Raw genomic sequence first — 20,957 nt, forward strand, 5'->3', positions numbered from 1 at the left:
GGGGCTGACGAGGTCAACTCTCTGCATTGTCCGGCAGAGGGCCTGTGCTCTGGCTTAACTTTGGACTACATAGCATTCCCAGCAGGATTTCAAGGGTAACCAAAGAAGAACAGAAATAAGGAGTGTAATTTCCAAACCAGTAGAGTAGAAGAGAATACAATTTAAAAAAAAATTCAATTCCCAAAAAAACGGCTAGAAAAGGAAAGGAAAAAAAAAAAAGCATAAACAACCAGCATTATCAGAAAGCATAAAGTAAGACAGTGCAAATATAGAAATAATCACAGTAACAGCAAATACAAGAGTAAGATGAGAGACGCCTACAAAATAAAGATGCTGACAAGCATGGAAGCAAAACTATGGAAAAGGACGTAAATACGAACAAAAGGAAAGCTGGGCTTAGTCATAATAGCAGAAAAAGAGCGTTATCAGGGAAAACAAAGAAAATGATACAAGAGTCAATCTAAGCAAGCAGACAGAGAACTCCAAATTTGCATGCTTTAAAAAAAAAAAAAAGCCTAGCTTTGGTTCCTTCTCCCAGCCCAACAAAGTGATCTCAGCCAAAAAGAATGGCAAGTCCCTGACAGACTTCTGGGTTGAGGAATGGTATAGCATGGTAGAAGCACCATCTATGACCCCGAAACAGACGACTGAGGCTGTTTCAACCATTTGACATAGTTACGATGATAGCACGTCACAGCACCTGAGACTGACTTCCATCCTGCCCACTGCTCCACAGGCTGCTGGGAACAGGGCCACTTCCCCATCTGCCACCCTACACTGTCTTTCTAGGGAGCCCAACTTGTAAGAAGCAGAAGTCTCCATTCAGGAGTTCTTTAGAGAGTTATCAGCACCGAGCATTTACCGTGAGAACCCAGTAATGCAGGGAGGTGGAAAGGTTTTCATTATGCTCAGTTTGAGAACCTGGAGTTGCTGTTCAGCCTAGAGCCTCAGTAAAGAATCTCTAGACAGCAGAATTCCAGGGAGCCCTGCTAATCAAGGACAGGACAGGGACAAGGATGGTGGTTCTTTTCACTGAAAAGAAATCACAATTTTCACAAAACAGATACGGACCAGAGAAGCTGTCCTGCACAGACCGCCTGAATTCGCCTATTCACCTAGAAGAGGTGAAGAGAGATTTGAAGGGAAACATCATGATTGCTATGGAGGCCACGACTGCCGTCATGACTAAGGCAGTAGAGGCTGTAACAGAGGCCACGACTTCAGGATAAACAGTGGAAAAAGGCAAGCTGCAGCGGGTACTAGAGGGACAATGACTGTGAAGCTCTATAGATAGGATGTTCAGTCGCAGAGCACCAAAGACAACTGCTCTCAAGATATTATAGGTATGACGACAGAGGACCCTTCCAGAGACCCAAACTGCATTTAAAGCCTCAGGGTACTCCTAACGAAGATGTCTCCTCTGCTGGTACCTCCTTATCTAGCCTTCAGGCAGCTTCTATCTCTGAGGCAGCAAAGCTCAGCCTGATGCCCCAGCTGTGAGAGAACGAGGAGAAGAACAGCTACAGAAGGAATGGGAGAAAGGGCAGCATCAGCTTGCTGTCCAGTCGCTCAGTCGTGTTCAACTCTCTGTGACCCCATGGACTGCAGCACGCCAGGCTTCTCTGTCCTTCACCCTCTCCCGGAGCTTACACAAACTCATGTCCATCAAGTCGGTGATGCCATCCAACCATCTCATTCTCTGTCGTCCCCTTCTCCTCCTGCCCTCGATCTTTCCCAGCATCAGGGTCTTTTCCAATGAGTCAGCTCTTGGCATCAGGTGGCTAACGTACTGGAGCTTTAGCTTCAGCATCAGTCCTTCCAGTGAACACTCAGGACTGATTTTCTTTAGGATGGACTGGTTTGATCTCCAACTAGAGTGACAGCCTCGAAGGGACACCAAAACTGGCAAAGTAAATAATTTCAAGAACAGTGATGGTTGCGAACAGGAAGTAAGTCACCTTGGACTGGGACCTTGCTGCATCCACCAGAAGTCAGATCAGGGTGTGTGAAGGAGAGAGTGAGACCTCTCTGGAAAAAAGATGAAATACTCAGTAAAAGCAAAAGACTGTCACTCTCCGACTTCTAAGCCTCTCAGACCTGATGAGCTACCAGAGGAAATGCTGGCCCCTCCATCGAGAGAATGCTTAGGTGAAGTGAAGTGCTAATCCTCTGTTGATCTCAGTTCAAACACAGAGCAGCAGTCCCCTACAAGTGATGGGGAGATGCCACTCCAGTTCAACCATCTCAGCAAGGATCAACGTGGAAAGATGAAAATAGGGCAGATGTGGTGAGCACCCCAAAAGGTCGAAAGTGGGAGCACCAGCATGAACCAAGAGATGAAGTAATAAGGACGAATGGAAGAAGTCCGAGAGGAGACAGAACAAAAAGGATCAAGAGCGCTAACCTGCATCTGAGAACCCAAAGGAACCTGAAGAACGCAGCTTCTAAGTTCAGTACCGTGAGTACACTGCTCTCCCAGTTGACAGTGAAAATTAAAAAGAGAATTCTACACCCTGTGCTTTCTCCTAGCTTCTCTCTAGCCTGAAACATTTCTAAGCAAATCAAATCTCCATCCAGACCAGGCAAAAAAAAAAAAAAAAAATTCACAATCTCCCAGGAGAAAAGCCTTTAAAGACTGTAGAACTACAGGAAGAAACTGACCACTGATTTGGGTGATTCCAACACACACTGATTTTCTATAGACCAAGTGAATCAAAAAACACCTAAAAACAAAACGATGAATAAGAATTTAATGAACAGAACCTAAGTGTTAGAAAACAAACATTCTTCTCAAGGATACATGGAACATATAGAAAAACAATACGTACGTTGGGAGGTAACTGTCATTAAATTTCAAAGAATACGTATGATTTTCTTCCTGGGTGCTGATAAAAATGCAGTTAAGTTAAAAATCAATAATGAAAGATTAATTTTTAAAATACAAATATAAAATAATAACACTTCTAAATATTGCATGAGTCGTCAGAAACGGTAATGGAAATTTTTCGAAAAATACTAAAAACTGGACTCCCCGGGAAGAATGGTTGTGAGTCCACCTGCCAATGCAGAGGACACAGGTGAGGTCCCCAGTCTGGAAAGACTCCACACGCCAGGAGCAACTGAGCCCACAGGGCACAAGTTCTGAGCCTGCGCTGTAGAAACCTGGAGCCAGAAGTACTGAAGCCTCCTGCCTCAGGGCACATGCTCTGTAACAAGTGAAGCCAGCGCAGTGAGAAGCACCCACATCTCAACAAGAGCAAAACCTCTGCTCACTGCAACTAGACAAAGCTCTCGAGTAGCAATGAAGACCCAGCTCAACCAAACATAAATAACTAAATACAATTTCAAAAAATAACAATGTTTGTTGTTTAGCTGCAAAGTAGTGTCTGACTCTTTATGACCCCATGGACTGCAGCATATCAGGCTTCCAAAAAAACACTTAAAAATGAATGTAACTGAGCTACAAACATTTTTGGAATACAGTAAATGTTACAGTTTGAGGCAAATCTATAGCCTTAATGACTTGTCCTAGGAAAAGAAGAAAGGCTGAAAGTAAATGAGTTAACAGGACAATCTGTTAAATTAGAAAGACAGTAATCAGTAAACCCTAAGAAAGCAAAAGGTAATAAAAAAGCAGAAACTAATGAAGTAAAAAAAAAGTAACAGAGAATATCAACAAAGTCACAGTTCTTAGAAAATACTAAAACAAATAAATGTCTGGCAAGACTTGGTGAAGGGTGAATACAGTGGCGCCCTCATGGATCGCAGCCTGGCTGTGGTAAAAGAGCTTGTGTGATTCAATGAAGCTATGAACCACACAGTGCGGGGCCACTCGAGACGGACGGGTCATAATGGAGATTTCTGACAAAACGAGGGCCACCGGAGGAGGGAACGGCAACCCACTCCAGCATTCCTGCCACGGGAACGCATGAACACTATGAAAAGGCATAAAGATGTGACAAGTGGAAGATGAGCCCAACACGGTGGAAGGTGTCCAATGTGCTACAGGGGAAGAGCAGGGGGCAAACCATTCACCATCACAGCCATCCAAGTCTCTGCCCCAACCTCTAATGCCCAAGAAGCTGAAGTTGACCGGCTCTATGAAGACCTACAAGACCTTCTAGAACTAACACCAAAAAAGATGTCCTTTTCACCATAGGGGATTGGAATGCAAAAGTGGGATGTCAAGAGATAACTCGAGTAATGGGCAAGTTTAGAGTTTTGCCAACAGAACACACTGGTCGTAGCCAACACCCTCTTTCAACAACACAAAAGACAACTCTACACATGGACACCACCAAATGGTCAACACTGAAATCAGCCTGATCTTCTACTTTGCAGCTGAAGATGGAAAAATTTTATACAGTCAGCAAAAACAAAACCTGGGCTAACAGTGGCTCAGATCATGAATTCCTTATTACAAAATTCAGACTTAAATTGAAGAAAGTAGGGAAAGCCACTAGGGCCATTCAGGTATGCCCTAAATAAAATCCTTTATGAGTATACAGTAGAGGTGATGACTAGATTCAAGGGATTAGATCAGGTAGCCAGAGTGCCTGAAGAACTATGGATGGAGGTTTGTGACACTGCACAGGAGGCAGTGACCACAACCATCCCAAAGAAAAAGAAATCCAAGAAGGAAAGGGGTTGTCTGAAGAGGCTTTACAAATAGCTGAGAAAAGAAAAGTGAAAAGCAAAGGAGAAACGCAAAGATATACCCAACTGAATGCAAAGTTTCAGAGAATAACAAGGGAAGATAAGACCTTCTTCAATGAACAATGCAAAGAAGTAGAGGAAAACAATAGAATGGGAAAGTCTAGACATCTCTTCAAGAAAATTGGCGATATCAAGGGAACATTTCATGCAAAGATGGGTTCAATAAAAGACACGGTAAGGACCTAATAAAACCAAGAGATTAAGAAGAGGCAGCAAGAGCACACACAAAAATTATACAAAAAAGATCATAATGTCCTGAATAGCCATGATGGTGTTGTCACTCACCGAGAGCCAGCATCCTGAAGTGCGAAGTCAAGTGGGCCTTAGGGAGCATCACTATGAACAAAGCTAGTGGAGGTGATGGAATTCCAGCTGAGCTATTTCAAATCCTGAAAAAATATACTGTGAAACTGCTGCACTCAATATGCCAGCAAATTTGGAAAACTCAGCAGTAGCCACAGGACTGGAAAAGGTCAGTTTCATTCCAATTGCAAAGAGGGGCAATGCTAAAGAATGTTCAAACTATACAACTGCACTCTTTCCACATGCTAGTAAGGTTACGCTCAAAATCCTTCAAACTAGGCTTCAGTAATATGTGAACTGAGAACTCCAGAAGTACAAGTTGGGTTTAGAAAGGGCAGAGGAACCAGAGATCAAATAAACAAAATTTGTAGGATAATAGAGAAAGCAAGGGAATTCCAAAAAATATTATTTCTGTTTCACTGACTATATGAATCACAACAAACTGTGAAAAGTTCTTCAAGAGATGGGAATACTAGACCATCCTACCTGTCTCCTGAGAAACCTGTATGCAGGTCAGGAAGCAACATTTAGAACCTTACATGGAACAACTGATTGGTTCAAAATTGGGAAAGGGGTACGTCAAGGCTATATACTGTCACTCTGCTTATTTAACTTCTATGCAGAGGACATCATGTGAAATGCTGGGCTGGATGAAGCGCAAACTGGAATCAGGATTGCTGACAGAAATATCAACAACCTCAGATACGAAGATGATACCACTCTAACAGCAGAAAGTGAAGAGGAACTAAAGGCCCCTTGATGAAAGTGAAAGAGGAGAGTGAAAACGCTGACTTAAAACTGAACATTCAAAAAACTAAGATCATAGCATCCTGTCCCATCACTTCACGGCAAATAGAAGAGGGAAAAGGTGGAAGCAGTGACGAATTTCATTTTCTTGGATTCCCAGATCATTGCTGATGGTGACCGCAGCCTTGAAATTAAAGGACGTTTGCTCCTTGGAGGGTCTTCCCTCGTGGCTCAGGAAGTAAAGAATCCGCTTGCAATGAAGGAGACCTGGGTTGGATCCCTGGGTTGAGAAGATCCCCTGGAGAAGGGAATGACTACCCACTCTGAGATTCTTGTCTAGAGAAAAGGAAAGCTATGACAAACCTAGATAGCATATTAAAAGCAAAGACATCACTTTGCTGACAAAGGTCCACAGGGTCAAAGCTATCATTTTTCCAGTAACCATGTACAGATGTGACAGTAGGACCATAAAGAAGGCTGAATGCTAAAGAATTGATGCTTTTGAACTCTAGTGCTGGAAAGGCTCTTGAGAGTCCCTTGGACTGTGAGGAGATCAAGCCAGTCCATCCTAAAGGAAATCAGTCCTGTATATTCACTGGAAGGACTAATGCAAGCTGAAGCTCCAATACTTTGCCCACCTGATAGGAAGAACTGACTCACTGGAAAAGACTCTGATGCTGAGGAAGATTGAGGGCAAGAGGAGAAGTGCGTGTCACAGCATAAAACAGTTGGACAGCACCACTAATTCAACGGACATGAGTTTGAGCAAACCCCGGGAGTTAGTGCAAGACAGGGAAGCTTGGTGTGCTGCAGTCCATGGGGTTGCAAAGAGTCGGACACAACTTAGCGACTGAATAAAAACAACAACAAATAAAGTGAAACAACATAAAGAGGCCCTCAAGAGAATGGATACATGTATATGTGTGGCTGAGTCCCACTGCCTCCACCTGAAACTATCCCAACATTGTTAATTTGGTATCCTTCAACACAAAATAAAAAGTAAAAAATAAAGTTTCCCAAAAGACCTACATATCTAAGGACATACTAATACAACAGATGTAGCAATGCAGAACTGTGAGAAAGGAGGGACAATTAAATGGTCCAGATATTATCTATATTGGAAGAATTAGACTGGATTTCTACCTCACATTGTATACAAAAGCAACTGAAGACAAACTAGTGATATTAATATGAAAGACAAAGTTTCAAAAGAAATTACACTATTGTTTTGAGTCCTCCCAAAAAGAAAGATTTCTAAAGCATACTAACCAAAGAAGAAAAGAATGAATATTTTCACTGTGTAGAAACTGAGAACTTCTATTTAGCATAAAACATCATTAAAAACAAACAGCTAAAAGACAAGCCAAAAACTTGGAGATATTTACAAAATGTAAAACTGAATAAACGTTAGTAATTAAACTATGTAAGAACCTTGACAAAAAAGTAAAAAAAAAAAAAAACCAGTAAGCAAATGTGGGGAAAAGAAAACAAACTGAATAGAAATTTTATAGACATGGAAACTTGTCTGGCCAAGATGTATTTTTAAGAAATACAGAATCTCAATTATTCATCAGAGAAATACTAGTTAAGACCACAAGAGATGCTATTTTCAAACTCACAAGAATGGTAAAGACTAGGAATTTTGACCTAAATAATGGAAAGAAAAAAAGGTGGGGCAGTGGTGACTCTTTACACACTGGTACTAGTTGTTTAAACTGGCAAACCTTAAACTGCTGGTAGGTATTAAATTTGGTAAACTTGTTGGGAAACAACTTGGCATTATTTTATAAAGCCGATCATTTGCATGTCCTTAAAGATAATCACGATGGTGTGATCACTCATCTAGAGCCAGACATCCAGGAATGTGAAGTCAAGTGGGCCTTAGAAAGCATCACTACAAACAAAGCTAGTGGAGGTGATGGAATTCCAGTTGAGCTACTTCAAATCCTGAAAGATGATGCTGTGAAACTGCTGCACTCAATATGCCAGCAAATGTGGAAAACTCAGCAGTGGCCATAGGACTGGAAAAGGTCAGTTTTCATTCCAATCCCAAAGAAAGGCAATGCCAAAGAATGCTCAAACTACCGCACAGTTGCACTCATCTCACATGCTAGTAAAGTAATGCTCAAAATTCTCCAAGCCAGGCTTCAGCAATACGTGAACCGTGAACTCCCTGAGGTTCAAGCTGGTTTTAGAAAAGGCAGAGGAACGAGAAATCAAATTGCCAACATCTGCTGGATCATGGAAAAAGCAAGAGTGTTCCAGAAAAACATCTATTTCTGCTTTATTGACTATGCCAAAGCCTTTGACTGTGTGGATCACAATAAACTGTGGAAAATTCTGAGAGAGATGGGAATACCAGGCCACCTGACCTGCCTCTTGAGAAATCTGTATGCAGGTCAGGAAGACTAGAACTAGACATGGAACAACAGACTGGTTCCAAATAGGAAAAGGAGTACGTCAAGGCTATATATTGTCACCCTGCTTATTTAACTTCTGTGCAGAGTACATCATGAGAAACGCTGGGCTGGAAGAAACACAAGCTGGAATCAAGATTGCCAGGAGAAATATCAATAACCTCAGATATGCAGATGACACCACCCTTATGGCAGAAAGTGAAGAGGAGCTAAAAAGCCTCTTGATGAAAGTCAAAGAGGAGAGCGAGAAAGTTGGCTTAAAGTTCAACATTCAGAAAACGAAGATCATGGCATCTGGTCCCATCACTTCATGGGAAATAGATGGGAAACAGTGGAAACAGTGTCAGACTTTATTTTGGGGGGCTCTAAAATCACTGCAGATGGTGACTGCAGCCATGAAATTCAAAGACGCTTACTCCTTGGAAGAAAAGTGATGACCAACCTAGACAGCATATTCAAAAGCCGAGACATTACTTTGCCAACAAAGGTCCGTCTAGTCAAGGCTATGGTTTTCCCAGTGGTCATGTATGGATGTGAGAGTTGGACTGTGAAGAAAGCTGAGCACAGAAGAATTCTTGCTTTTGACCTGTGGTGTTGGAGAAGACTCTTGTGAGTCCCTTGGACTGCAAGGAGATCCAACCAGTCCATTCTGAAGGAGATCAGCCCTGGGTGTTCTTTGGAAGGAATGATGCTAAAGCTGAAACTCCAGTACTTTGGCCACCTCACAGAAAGAGTTGACTCATTGGAAAAGATTCTGATGCTGGGAGGGATTGGGGGCAGGAGGAAGAGGGGACGACTGAGGATGAGATGGCTGGATGGCATCACCGACTTGATGGACCTGAGTTTGAATGAACTCCGGGAGATGGTGATAGACAGGGAGGCCTGGCGTGCTGTGATTCATGGGGTCGCAAAGAGTTGGATACGACTGAGTGACTGAACTGAACTGAATGAACAATTCTAGGTACACACTACAAAAATTTTGCACTGATACTTGTTCCAAATTTAAGCATTCTTCATAATAAAAGCCATCACCAATATGCTCAAATGTTCACTGGCAGAAAAATGGTTAAAAGAATTAGGCTAATACACAATGGAACGTTATACAGTAGTGAGAATGAATGAACTATAGCTGTAGGCAACAACATGAATGGATCTTAGAAAACCCAATAGTAAATGAAAATAGACAAACAGGAGTTCAAAGCAGTAACATCTTTATTTCACTGAGTCCCACCTCCAAGACTTAATGTTCTACACTGAGCATCAAGGAAGACTTCCAATTCTTAATGACAAAGAAGCAATGAATTCTTTTCGCAGTTACCACAGCCTCATCTTTTGCTATGTATTTCTTCTGAAAATGCTACAATTACACAACGGAAAAAAATCCAGAAACATGGGAACACTGTGGATCCTGTGTCTCAAAAGCTTATGTGATCAGTATGAACAACTGACTGAGGCCCACTGAAGAACTGCTGAGGTGCAAAGGGCAAGCAAACGACAGCCACCACTCTTCAAGGAGGACGCTATGAATCTAACTGAAACATTCTTCACAAATTCAAGAAACCACTGTGTGGAGATACATCTGGCTACACTTCTGCACTCTGAGTAAGGAGCTTTCTTTTATATATGGTACAGCAATATCCACATCATACAAAAATAAGTCTCCATGGCTATTTTCTTGTTTTAAATTTGAATGTGCACTGAGCCTTTTCTATCATTCTTTTATGATGCTTGGTTATCTTCATTGAAATATAAAGATCTGTTTATAAACTAGACTTTTCTTAAAACATCATTTGTGCAAGCTTTAAAAAGACTCTAAACATAATATTAAATTCAAAATAAACATATCTGTGGTAATTCTATTTTTTTAAAAAGATAATTTAAAAAAAATTGAAAATGGCAGTTACTTCAGGGGTTGGGGAAGGGCAGGAATGTAGGTAACAGAGTTACTCACAGGCAGCTCTTTAACTGTGTTGGTACTGACCCAGTTCTGAGCAGAGTTAACTGTGGTTCCCAAAGGTTTGCTTTTATTATTAACTTCCATATGTTAACACAATCCAGAACTGGCATGTTCAAATTATAGAATTATAAAAAGTGTAAAAAATACATGATGAGAAGGAAGTAGACATAGAAAAGTGTCGATCATTAATTCATCAGATGAGGTAGGGAGTACGCCTGCAGCCTAATAAGGCAAACCAGGAAAAGCCACAGCATTCCCACAGATGGTGTGTAATTAGTCTTCCAAGAAAAAGGAGGTACTTCTTCCCCTGAACAGTAAATGAGGGATCGAAGGATAAGTGAAGATATGAATTAATCTGGAGGTAGATTAAAAGCAAATTGAGAGACTTTATTAGTGAATTGGACCAAAAAGTCACTGCTGAGGATAAAGACTGAGAAAGAGTTATTTAAAAAGAACTGTAAAGTTTAAAACGCTGTGCAGACTATGAAACTGCCAACTAGGCAAAAGACTGTTCGCGCTAACTGCTTAAAACTTTTTCTGTACCCAGATTTCCACCCCCAAGCTATTCCTCCCTTTGTTCTGTACAGACCAGTCCTCGGACTCTAGAGTCATGCCTCTAGTCACCAGTAACTGAAAATTTAAACTGCAAGTGATAAAAATGGTTCAAAAATAGTACTACTTTGCCTTAACAAGCAAGATACACAGCAAACAAAATCATCTACTTCAACAGTTAGCTTTCATATTTCATTTAATAACAAAGTTGCATGGCACTTAAGGGCTTCCCAGGGGGTGCTAGTGGTAAATGCCTGGCAATGCAGGAGACCTAAGACACAAAGTTTTGATCCCTGGGTCGGGAAGATCCCCTGGAAGAGGGAATGGCAACCCTCCAGTATCCTTGCTGGGGAAGCCCATGGACAGAGGAGCCTGGCGGGCTACAGTCCATAAGGTCGCAAAGCGTCAAACACGACTGAAGTGACTTAGCAGGCACGTACTTAAAATACACGTAAAGTACTGCTACATACCTAATTTTTTAATGTGATAATGAATTTTTTACTGAAGTATAGCTGATGTGCAATATTATGTAAGTTACAGATGTACAGTATAGTTTCATAATTTTTAAAGATTATGCTCCATTTATAATCATTTTAAAATAGTGGCTGTATTCCCATGTGTACAGATATATCCGTGTAGCTTATTTTATACTTAATAGTTGATACCTCTAAATCTCCTATCTTTATATTGCCCCTCCTCCTTCCCTGAACACCAGTAACCACTAATTCATTCTCTGTATCTCTGAGTCTTTCTTTTCTGTTACATTCACTAGTTGGTTGTTTTTTTAGATTCCACATATAAGTGATATCATACAGTATGTCTTTGTCTGACTTATTTCACTGAGCATAATACCCTCCAAGTTCATCTGCTGATACAAATGGCAAAATTTCATTCCTTTTTATGGCCGCTTAAAATGTATACCCCATTGTACACATACACGCACACACACCCATCATATCGTCTTAATCCACTTAGCTGCTGATGGACACTTAGGTTGCTTCTGTATCTATATACATTCTTTCAGTTCAGTTGCTCAGTCGTGTCCAACTCTGCGGCCCCATGAATACCAGCACGCCAGGCCTCCCTGTCTATCACCAGCTCCCGGAGTTCACTCAGACTCACGTCCATCAAGTCAGTGATGCCATCCAGCCATCTCATCCTCAGTCGTCCCCTTCTCCTCCTGCCCTCAATCCCTCCGAGCATCAGAGTCTTTTTCAGTGAGTCAACTCTTTCTGTGAGGTGGCCAAATACTGGAGCTTCAGCTTTAGCATCATTCCTTCCAAAGAAATCCCAGGGCTGATCTCCTTCAGAATGGACTGGTTGGATCTCCTTGCAGTCCAAGGGACTCTCAAAAGTCTTCTCCAACACCACAGTTCAAAAGCATCAATTCTTCGGCGCTCAGCCTTCTTCACAGTCCAACTCTCACATTCATACATGACCACTGGGAAAACCATAGCCTTGACTAGACGGACCTTAGTCGGCAAAGTAACGTCTCTGCTTTTGAATATACTATCTAGGTTGGTCATCACTTTTCTTCCAAGGAGTAAGCGTCTTTGAATTTCATGGCTGCAGTCACAATCTGCAGTGATTTTGGAGCCCCCCAAAATAAAGTCTGACACTGTTTCTACTGTTTCCCCATCTATTTGCCATGAAGTGATGGGATCGGATGCCATGATCTTCGTTTTCTGAATGTTGAGCTTTAAGCCAACTTTTTCGCTCTCCTCTTTCACTTTCATCAAGAGGCTTTTTAGCTCCTCTTCACTTTCTGCCATAAGGGTGGTGTCATCTGCATATCTGAGGTTATTAATATTTCTCCTGGCAATCTTGATTCCAGCTTGTGTTTCTTCCAGCCCAGCGTTTCTCATGATGTACTCTGCACAGAAGTTAAATAAGCAGGGTGACAATATATAGCCTTGACGTACTCCTTTTCCTATTTGGAACCAGTCTGTTGTTCCATGTCCAGTTCTAACTGTTGCTTCCTGACCTGCATACAGACTTCTTAAGAGGCAGGTTAGGTGATGTGGTATTCCCATCTCTTTCAGAATTTTCCACAGTTTATTGTGATCCACACAGTCAAAGGCTTTGGCATAGTCAATAAAGCAGAAATAGATGTTTTTCTGGAACTCTCTTGCTTTTTCCATGATCCAGCAGATGTTGGCAATTTGATCTCTGGTTCCTCTGCCTTTTCTAAAACCAGCTTGAATATCAGGGAGTTCACGGTTCACGTACTGCTGAAGCCTGGCTTGGAGAATTTTGAGCATTACTTTACTAGCATGTGAGATGAGTGCAACTGTGCGGTAGTTTGAGCATTCTTTTGCATTGCCTTTCTTTGGAATTGGAATGAAAACTGACCTTTTCCAGTCCTGTGGCCACTGCTGAGTTTTCCAAATTTGGTGGCATATTGAGCGCCGAAGAATTGATGCTTTTGAACTGTGGTGTTGGAGAAGACTCTTGAGAGTCCCTTGGACTGCAAGGAGATCCAACCAGTCCATTCTGAAGGAGATCAACCCTGGGATTTCTTTGGAAGGAATGATGCTAAAGCGAAGCTCCAGTACTTTGGCCACCTCATGCGAAGAGTTGACTCACTGGAAAAGACTCTGATCCTGGGAGGGATTGGGGGCAGGAGGCGAAGGGGATGACCGAGGATGGGATGGCTGGATGACATCACAGACTCGATGGACATGAGTCTGGGTGAACTCCAGGAGATGGTGATGGACAGGGAGGCCTGGCACGCTGCGATTCATGGGGTCGCAAAGAGTCAGACACGACTGAGTGACTGAACTGAACTGAACTGAATGACCTGAGGAGTTCCTCTTTTGGTATCCTATCATTTTGCCTTTTCATACTATTCATGGGGTTCTCAAGGCAAGAATACTGAAGTGGCTTGCCATTCCCTTCTCCAGTGGACCACATTCTATCAGACCTCTCCACCATGACCTGCTCATCCTGGGTTGCCCTGCGGGCTTGGCTTGGTTTCATTAAGTTAGGCAAGGCTGTGGTCCTAGTGTGATTAGATTAACTAGTTTTCTGTGAGTATGGTTTCAGTTACATTCTTTAATATGAGCATTACAGTGACATTATGTGAGTAGGGAGGTACTGTGGCTCAGAAGTGTTAAAAGCCCACAACCATAGTTTTTATGACAATGCATTCTCAGTCTACATAGGTATACTTAACTCTCAACAGGTCTGGAGTTTAACTGCTAAATATAGTCTTAGTTAATCACTTACTTTGTACCAGGAACTGTTCTAGATAATGGAGATATAAAGATGAGTAAGACACGATTCCTTCTTCCACGGAGCTCATAGTCTAGTGAGGAGACAACCTATAAACAGAAAAACAGCTTTCAGCGTGACAATTACTAAAACAGATGCTAAACAGCAACCACTACATCTGGGGCACATGAGAGAAAGTGGGTGACTCAGTCAGGAAGAGGTTCATAGAGAAAGAAACCTTCGAATAAACCGTGTGTTAGAGCGCAATTCTTCAATAATGAATCACAGAAAACACGGAGCATTCAGAGAACTGTTGATAAGACTGATGCAAAGGGAGGAGGCCCACAGGCAAACAGTAATCTAAACTATAAAGAACCCTATAGGATAGTTCATATGGTATCCAAAATAAACAAAGCACAGTAGTTTAAAGTTTAAAGCTTATCCTGAAGGTAAGACTGATAGGTTTCCATAACAAGAACTGCATTTTAGAAGAATACTTCAGTAGAAATGGGTCCAGATTTAAAGTAACAAGTTTATCTGAACCAGAGCACTGGCTATGAGAAGGAGAAAGCTCAGCATACATGTAAGATCTCTGACAGATGATTACGGATAGCTGAGTCTTAGAAGGAAGGAGGATTTCACACAACTAAAATGTCCCACTTCGCTATCTGGGTGGACAATGGAGCCATAACCAGGATAGAGAACAGAAGAGAAACAAATTGTGGAAGACAACATGCTGTAGAGTTTTCAAGGGCCAATTCTGCAGTCAGACTATTTGAATTTCATTTCCAATTCTGCCACTGAAACAGCTGTGTGACCAGTCGTGGCAAAAGAAAAAAACAAAGTCTGAGTTTTAACAAACTTTTGAGTGAACTGGTTACTCGTCCAAATTAATTTAGGTCATAACATATATGGCCAATTATATGTAAGCTGATTATGTGCAGTTCAATCCTTTAAAAATATCAGAGTTGTATAAGAGCTCATTACTATTCAACTGCAAAGAACAGCGAGAGTCCTGAATGTAGATAATAAACGACATTTCCAGTCCTCCAAGGTTACAGACCTATCAACACCTCACTCAGAAAATATATCTTAATTGCCTGCTTACTTTAAGACGTCATTCTTGAGTCAGAAGCAAAATTAAAAAAAAAAAAATCCAACATATCTGATTCACTTTGCATACTATGCACAGCATTACGGATTAGAAAAGCCAGAGAAATATCATGTATCCATCTGCCTGGATCAATTAATAAATACACTTAGTGACTGCCTAGTCTATTAAAGTGGGTATGGCAAAGACACAAAAGTGGTCCCTGTTTCCACACTGGTACTCTAGTTTGAGGACGATAATACACAGGTAACATCCCAGCAACAAGACAGGATGGTATATACCAGTTGATAAAGAAAGTTAGTCCAATGGGCGTGGAACTTGAAAGGTTAAAAAATCATTTAGGCAATAAAATTTAAAATTTAAAACTCAATGAATTTTAACAATGAATTAAAATTTAAAACACACAATTTGAAACTCCATGAATGTGGCAAAGATAAGACAGACCATCCAGGCTGAGTCCTGCTTCTCGGGCACGTCTCAGTCCTGGGTACATGGGGACCCTAAAGGGTAACCTTAAAAAACAATGCAATGCTCTAACTGCAGAGATAGCTTTTAGATGTATCTCAAGAATATTTCACTAGCAGAATCCTGATATAATAAAGCACACTTCTGTTAGGTTTTACAGTTTCTGTAGGACCGAAATATTCAGAAAGGAAAGATCCATTTTATCTGGACTACGTATCACCAGGCCTTGGTTTCAAAGCCCAGGTGAATGCACGTGGGCAGAAAGGGAGAGGAAGGAGGAAAACCCTTCTCAGTACCCAGTGCCTTTCAACTTCAGAGTCGTTCCCTTTCATCGCACTCTCCGAATGGTCACCACTAGGTCTCCTACGATTCCGAGACTACTTCTGCCTTCCCGGGCGGCCCCTGAACACAGTCCTATGGCTCCTCCGCACTTGAGGTCGCCACCCTCGCTCCAGCCTCGGCATCTGCGCCAACCCCGGGTCTGGCCCCCTTCCATCTCACCGACGGCAGGGGCGACCCCGTGCCGGGCTCCGGGAGCTGCGTCCAGCACTGCACTGCCTCTTCAGCGCCTGTCCACGGAACTCGAGCCCCTCGGACCCCCGGACCCCCAGCTCCCCGCCGGCCGAGAGCACCCCTACCTACATCTGCACAGCACTTACCAGTTACACATTCACATTCCCATCTCAAGGAAACAGGCTAAGTACAACCATTTCAAATGTTAACACTGCAACATTAACATTATTCTCTTTTCATTGAGTTGAATTTTAATTGTTAAAAATTTACTTATTTTTAATTGAAGGATAATTGCTTTACAGCCTTGGTTTCTGCCAAATATCAACATCGTACACGTGTGTCCCCTCCCTGCGGAACCTCCCTCGCCATCCCACCGCTCTCATGTGACCGAGCCCCATGCTGCCGGAGTCATAGAGCAAATTCCCACTGGCTATCTATTTTACACGTGGCAATGTGTGTGTCCCTGTTACTCTCTCTATACATCCCCCCGCCCCCTTCCTCCGTCACCCTCCGTGTCGTAAGTCTGTTCTCTATGTCTGTGTCCGCATTTTTTCTCTATTTCCTACAGGGCTTTCTTCCCAGGAGCCCTCAACCACTGTGCCTTTTCCTCTACCTTCAAATAAACTTGGTGCTGAGGTCTCAATGTGTACTTTTAATTATTTGGGATAGAACCTAGATGATTTCTTAAAACTTTACTTGTCCACACTAACCTCTCTGTATAAACTTCACTGATTAATCCTTTAAAAGCAAAGCACAGGAATTTCACCCTCCTGATCATCTGCAAGTGCCACTGAGTGAGAAGGAGTAACGCTTTTGACCCGTGCAACTACGGTGCCTGGAAGAGCACTTGCAGTATCTGCCAGACAGTGGACTAACGAAGACCGGCATCCACAGAACTTTTTATCCTCCGACTGTAGTCTGGGTGCTTTGTCTTTAATCTGCAAGTGCCTATTTCATCATAGGGTCTAATAATCACAACTTCCTCTCTTCCACCTTTCCGCATCTGCCTTCCACCCTTCTGTACTTGCAGTAAACGTCAAAGTTTATTTTAGTGCCCAATACATGCCAGTTTATGGGAAGAACACAGGAGGTGTTTTTTTTTTTAAAGATGAAAATGTATTTATCTTCAAAATGTCAAATTTCTTAAGTCTGTACTAATATCCAACTCTTATTATTTATCTCCACCCAGTTTCAGATTTTCACACTATGTGACCACCATGCTCTCAATTCACTCTGTGTAATCAACCTACTCAACCAGTTACCTAATTAATAAAAATGTCTTTTCTTTCTCAAATCTTCAAATACTTGTATTGTTACTGCATTTCCCTTGCTGTAACAGTCAAAAGCCTCGCTGAATTTAACCTTATGCCTCCTCAAATTATCACGACACACACCCTTATACCTACTGCCCATTAATTCCCTGCAATTTATTTCCTACTTTATTTCCTACAACTTTACTCACTAAACTTCAAGTCAGCAAAATTTACAAGATCTTCCTGTCGGTACAGAATGCAAATTCCTTCCCCAAAAAAGCAATTAATAATCAACAACAGACTTTGTACTTCCTGGTGGCTCAGACCAGGAAGTAAAGAATGTGCCTGCAATGCAGGAGACTTAGGTTTGATCCCGGGGTGGGGAAGATGCCCTGGAGAAGAGAAAGGCAACGCACTCCAGGATTCTTGCCTGGAGAATCCCATGGACGGAGGAGCCATGGAGGGCTACAATCCACCGGGTTGCAAAGAGTCAGACATGACTGAGCGACTAATGCTTTTACTTTACGCTAGAGGCTAAGCTAGCAGTAACTATAACACACAAAAAGTAAAGGCCAGTTGAGAGATCAAATATCAAAGATATTTCCATTTGGAGCTGACAGAAATACTGAGTTCTGCCCTTTCCCGAGTCAGTTCTGTTCAGTTCAGTTGCTCAGTTGTGTCCGACTCTGCAACCCCATGAATCGCAGCACGCCAGGCCTCCCTGTGTCCATCATCAACTCTCGGAGTTCACCCAAACTTATGTGCATCGAGTCGGTGATGCCATCCAGCCATCTCATCCTCTGTTGTCCCCTTCTCCTCCTGCCCCCAATCCCTGCCAGCATCAGGGTCTTTTCCAATGAGTCAGCTCTTTGGTGAGGTAGCCAAAGTACCGGAGTTTCAGCCTCAGCCTCAGTCCTTCCAGTGAACACCCACGGCTGATCTCCTTTAGAATGGACTGGTTGGATCTCCTTGCAGTCCAAGGGACTCTCAAGAGTCTTCTCCAGCACCACAGTTCAAAAGCATCAATTCTTCGGCACTCAGCTTTCTTCACAGTCCAACTCTCACATCCATACATGACCAATGGAAAAACCATAGCCATGACTAGACAGACCTTTGTTGGCAAGGTAATATCTCTGCTTTTTTAATATCTAGGTTGGCCATAACTTTCCTTCCAAGGAGTAAGCGTCTTTTAATTTCATGGCTGCAATCACCATCTGCAGTGATTTTGGAGCCCCCAAAAATAAAGTCTGACACTGTTTCCACTGTTTCCCCATCTATTTCCCATGAAGTGATGGGACCAGATGCCAAGTCAGAGGTTAGTAAAAAACAAAACAAAACTACATTTTATAGCAAACTTAATATAAAACTCTCAACATCTAGTAACGTTAGAAGTTAGAAGAAACCCAACTCAGATCCTGTCAACAAGTAAACTTTCACTGATAGAAGTCCTTTAGTCTGGCTGATGCGGGTGGGAGTAGGGGGAAGAGAGTAACAACTATTGAAAATAAGAAACTATCACTTACCAGAGGCAAGTCTGAATCTGAACTTCTGCACCCACATTTACTAAGAAACAGCATAACAATAGTTGAGATCTCGAGTAAATTCTGCAGCCAGACTGTCTAGGTTCAAATCCTGGTTCCACTACTGGCAAGCTCCCTTACCCTACACTGCCTCAGTTTTTATATCTATAAAATAATGGTACCTACCTCATAGATTTATTAAGAGAATTAATTGAGTTAATATTGACAAATGGCTAAGAAAAGTGTCTGGCTTACAAAGGCTTAATATATATATAAACTGACATAACCTTCAACAAGTAACTTAACCTCTCTCAGCAGCAGATGTCTTAGGAGAAATTACTATTATTATACCAGCACTTTGTGAATTATAAAGTGATATATAAATACTAAATTATTAAGCACATAACACAGGAAAACACTAAATATAAGACAATGAAAAAGCATTTATAGAAAAATATAATCTTGCTTATTGCAATTCTATCAATAAATTTTTCTGAACAGTGAGTGAGGTTGCTTTTAAACTCAACTCTTTGGCATTCTGAGACAATCACTCCATCTACCATATTTTAACTAATTTCTGAGGGAGATTCTTATAAGAATATATTATGCAATACCCTGTCCTAGTATTGAGTCTCTGAAAATGAAGACTACCCTCCTTTCCAAAGTGACTGAGTACCTACACGTCTTTCACCTCCTAAATATACTCTCTCCTCCCATTTATACCCTCTTCTTTTCGGCCCTCAAATTGACCTGAGGCTTATGTTATTTAAAAAAACAAGAAGACAAGAAGAAGAAAAACCAAATGCTTTGATCAAATAACCTCTTAAAGGAACAGCCAACATTCTTTCTCACCTTCTGCCCACTTCTGCACCCGTGCAGTTTGGCTGCCGCCTCACCCTCTGCTGAAACATCTCCCTCTCCTTCCGTGACCAAACGGCCACCTCACACCCACTCTCTCCTGCAGCTCTCTGCACCGTCAGACAGAGATCCACTCAATAAACACGGACCAGGCCTCCACGCACTCCCTAATGAAATCCTGACTCAGGCCTCTAACTTTTCCAGTAAAAGTCAATCAATTTGCCATGGGACGAAACAGAGCTGATCAGTAAACAACGCAGGTAGCAGGTATCCGATAATCAAAGTAGGTATCAATAATCAAATCAATAATCAAAGTAGGCAACTTTTAACACTTCTGAATTAAGTCATTCAGCACATAAATCTACTAATGCATGTTTTCAGGTAGTATGTTAGACACTAGGAATACAAAACTCATCTCTGATATGCTCTTTGCCCTCCGTGAGTTTATAACTTAGCCGTAAAAACAGACAAGGCAATGAGCAGCGTCAAGCTGACAGGGCGGTGCAGAGAATATAGCAGAAATACAGAGGAAGGGCAGGCTTCCCCAGGAGCAGCAACTCAGTGGTTAAGAATCCGCCTGCCCACGTAGGAGACGTGGGTTCCGTCCCTGGGTTGGGGAGATCCTCTGGAGAAGGTAACGGCAACCCACTCCAGTATGTTCACCTGGGAAATCCCACGGACAGAGGAGCGTGGTGGGCTACAGTCCACGCAGTCACAAAGAGTCAGACATGCCTTGATGACTGATCAGCAGCAGCAGGGGGCATCTAAGTCAGATTCTGTGCGACAGTGACGAGGCGCCTGGAAAGGCTTGAGAGATGGTCAACAGCGGAGATGAGCGGTGCGGGACTCCTTCGTCAGGCTGTCCATACAAGAGGAAAGAGTGCTCTCAAGCCCTTCCACACTCAGAGAAGACCACCAATATGGACAGTGAAAACATCACTGATTCCGCTCAGGAAAGTTTGTGGAGAGTGAGTCTCAAGAGATGAGCCCTTAAGGGAGCGAGAAAGCAGCTGCCCCTAAAGAGTACTGAGAAAGCCACTGAGCACCAGTGCATTTTCATCAGGGAAGGTCTCCCACTCTGGAAGAACTGCTCTAACAGTGTTGCGAGGGGAGCCTGACAGTGGGCTAGGCTGGAAAGGAACTAAAAACAGAGGAAGCAGCAGAGACAGTAAGTCCAGAATCTGTAATAACTGGTGGACTAATCAGATGCAGGGATAAAAGAGATTACTTCTCACCATCTCCAATATCACCTTCTTCTCCAAGCTTCATGATTTCTCACCTAGACTGCAGCACGTGGTCTCCCGGCCCGCCTCTCGACTCCTCCTCTCACGT

At 42.3% G+C, this 20,957-nt stretch overlaps 1 protein-coding gene across 6 annotated transcripts in view; it reads right to left on the reverse strand.

The window, feature by feature from the left end:
- Positions 1-20,957, reverse strand: part of WWP1 (WW domain containing E3 ubiquitin protein ligase 1) — a 139,468-nt gene that overhangs the window by 100,121 nt on the left and 18,390 nt on the right. For all 6 annotated transcript variants that reach the window (XR_008200604.1, XM_052652077.1, XM_052652074.1 and 3 more), the window contains exon 2: positions 13,921-14,015. The gene's annotated coding sequence lies outside the window, so the exon portion shown is untranslated. The remainder of the gene's footprint in view (positions 1-13,920; positions 14,016-20,957) is intronic.

Source organism: Budorcas taxicolor, chromosome 14 (genome assembly GCF_023091745.1).
Source record: "Budorcas taxicolor isolate Tak-1 chromosome 14, Takin1.1, whole genome shotgun sequence".
Classification (NCBI taxonomy): Eukaryota; Metazoa; Chordata; class Mammalia; order Artiodactyla; family Bovidae; genus Budorcas; species Budorcas taxicolor.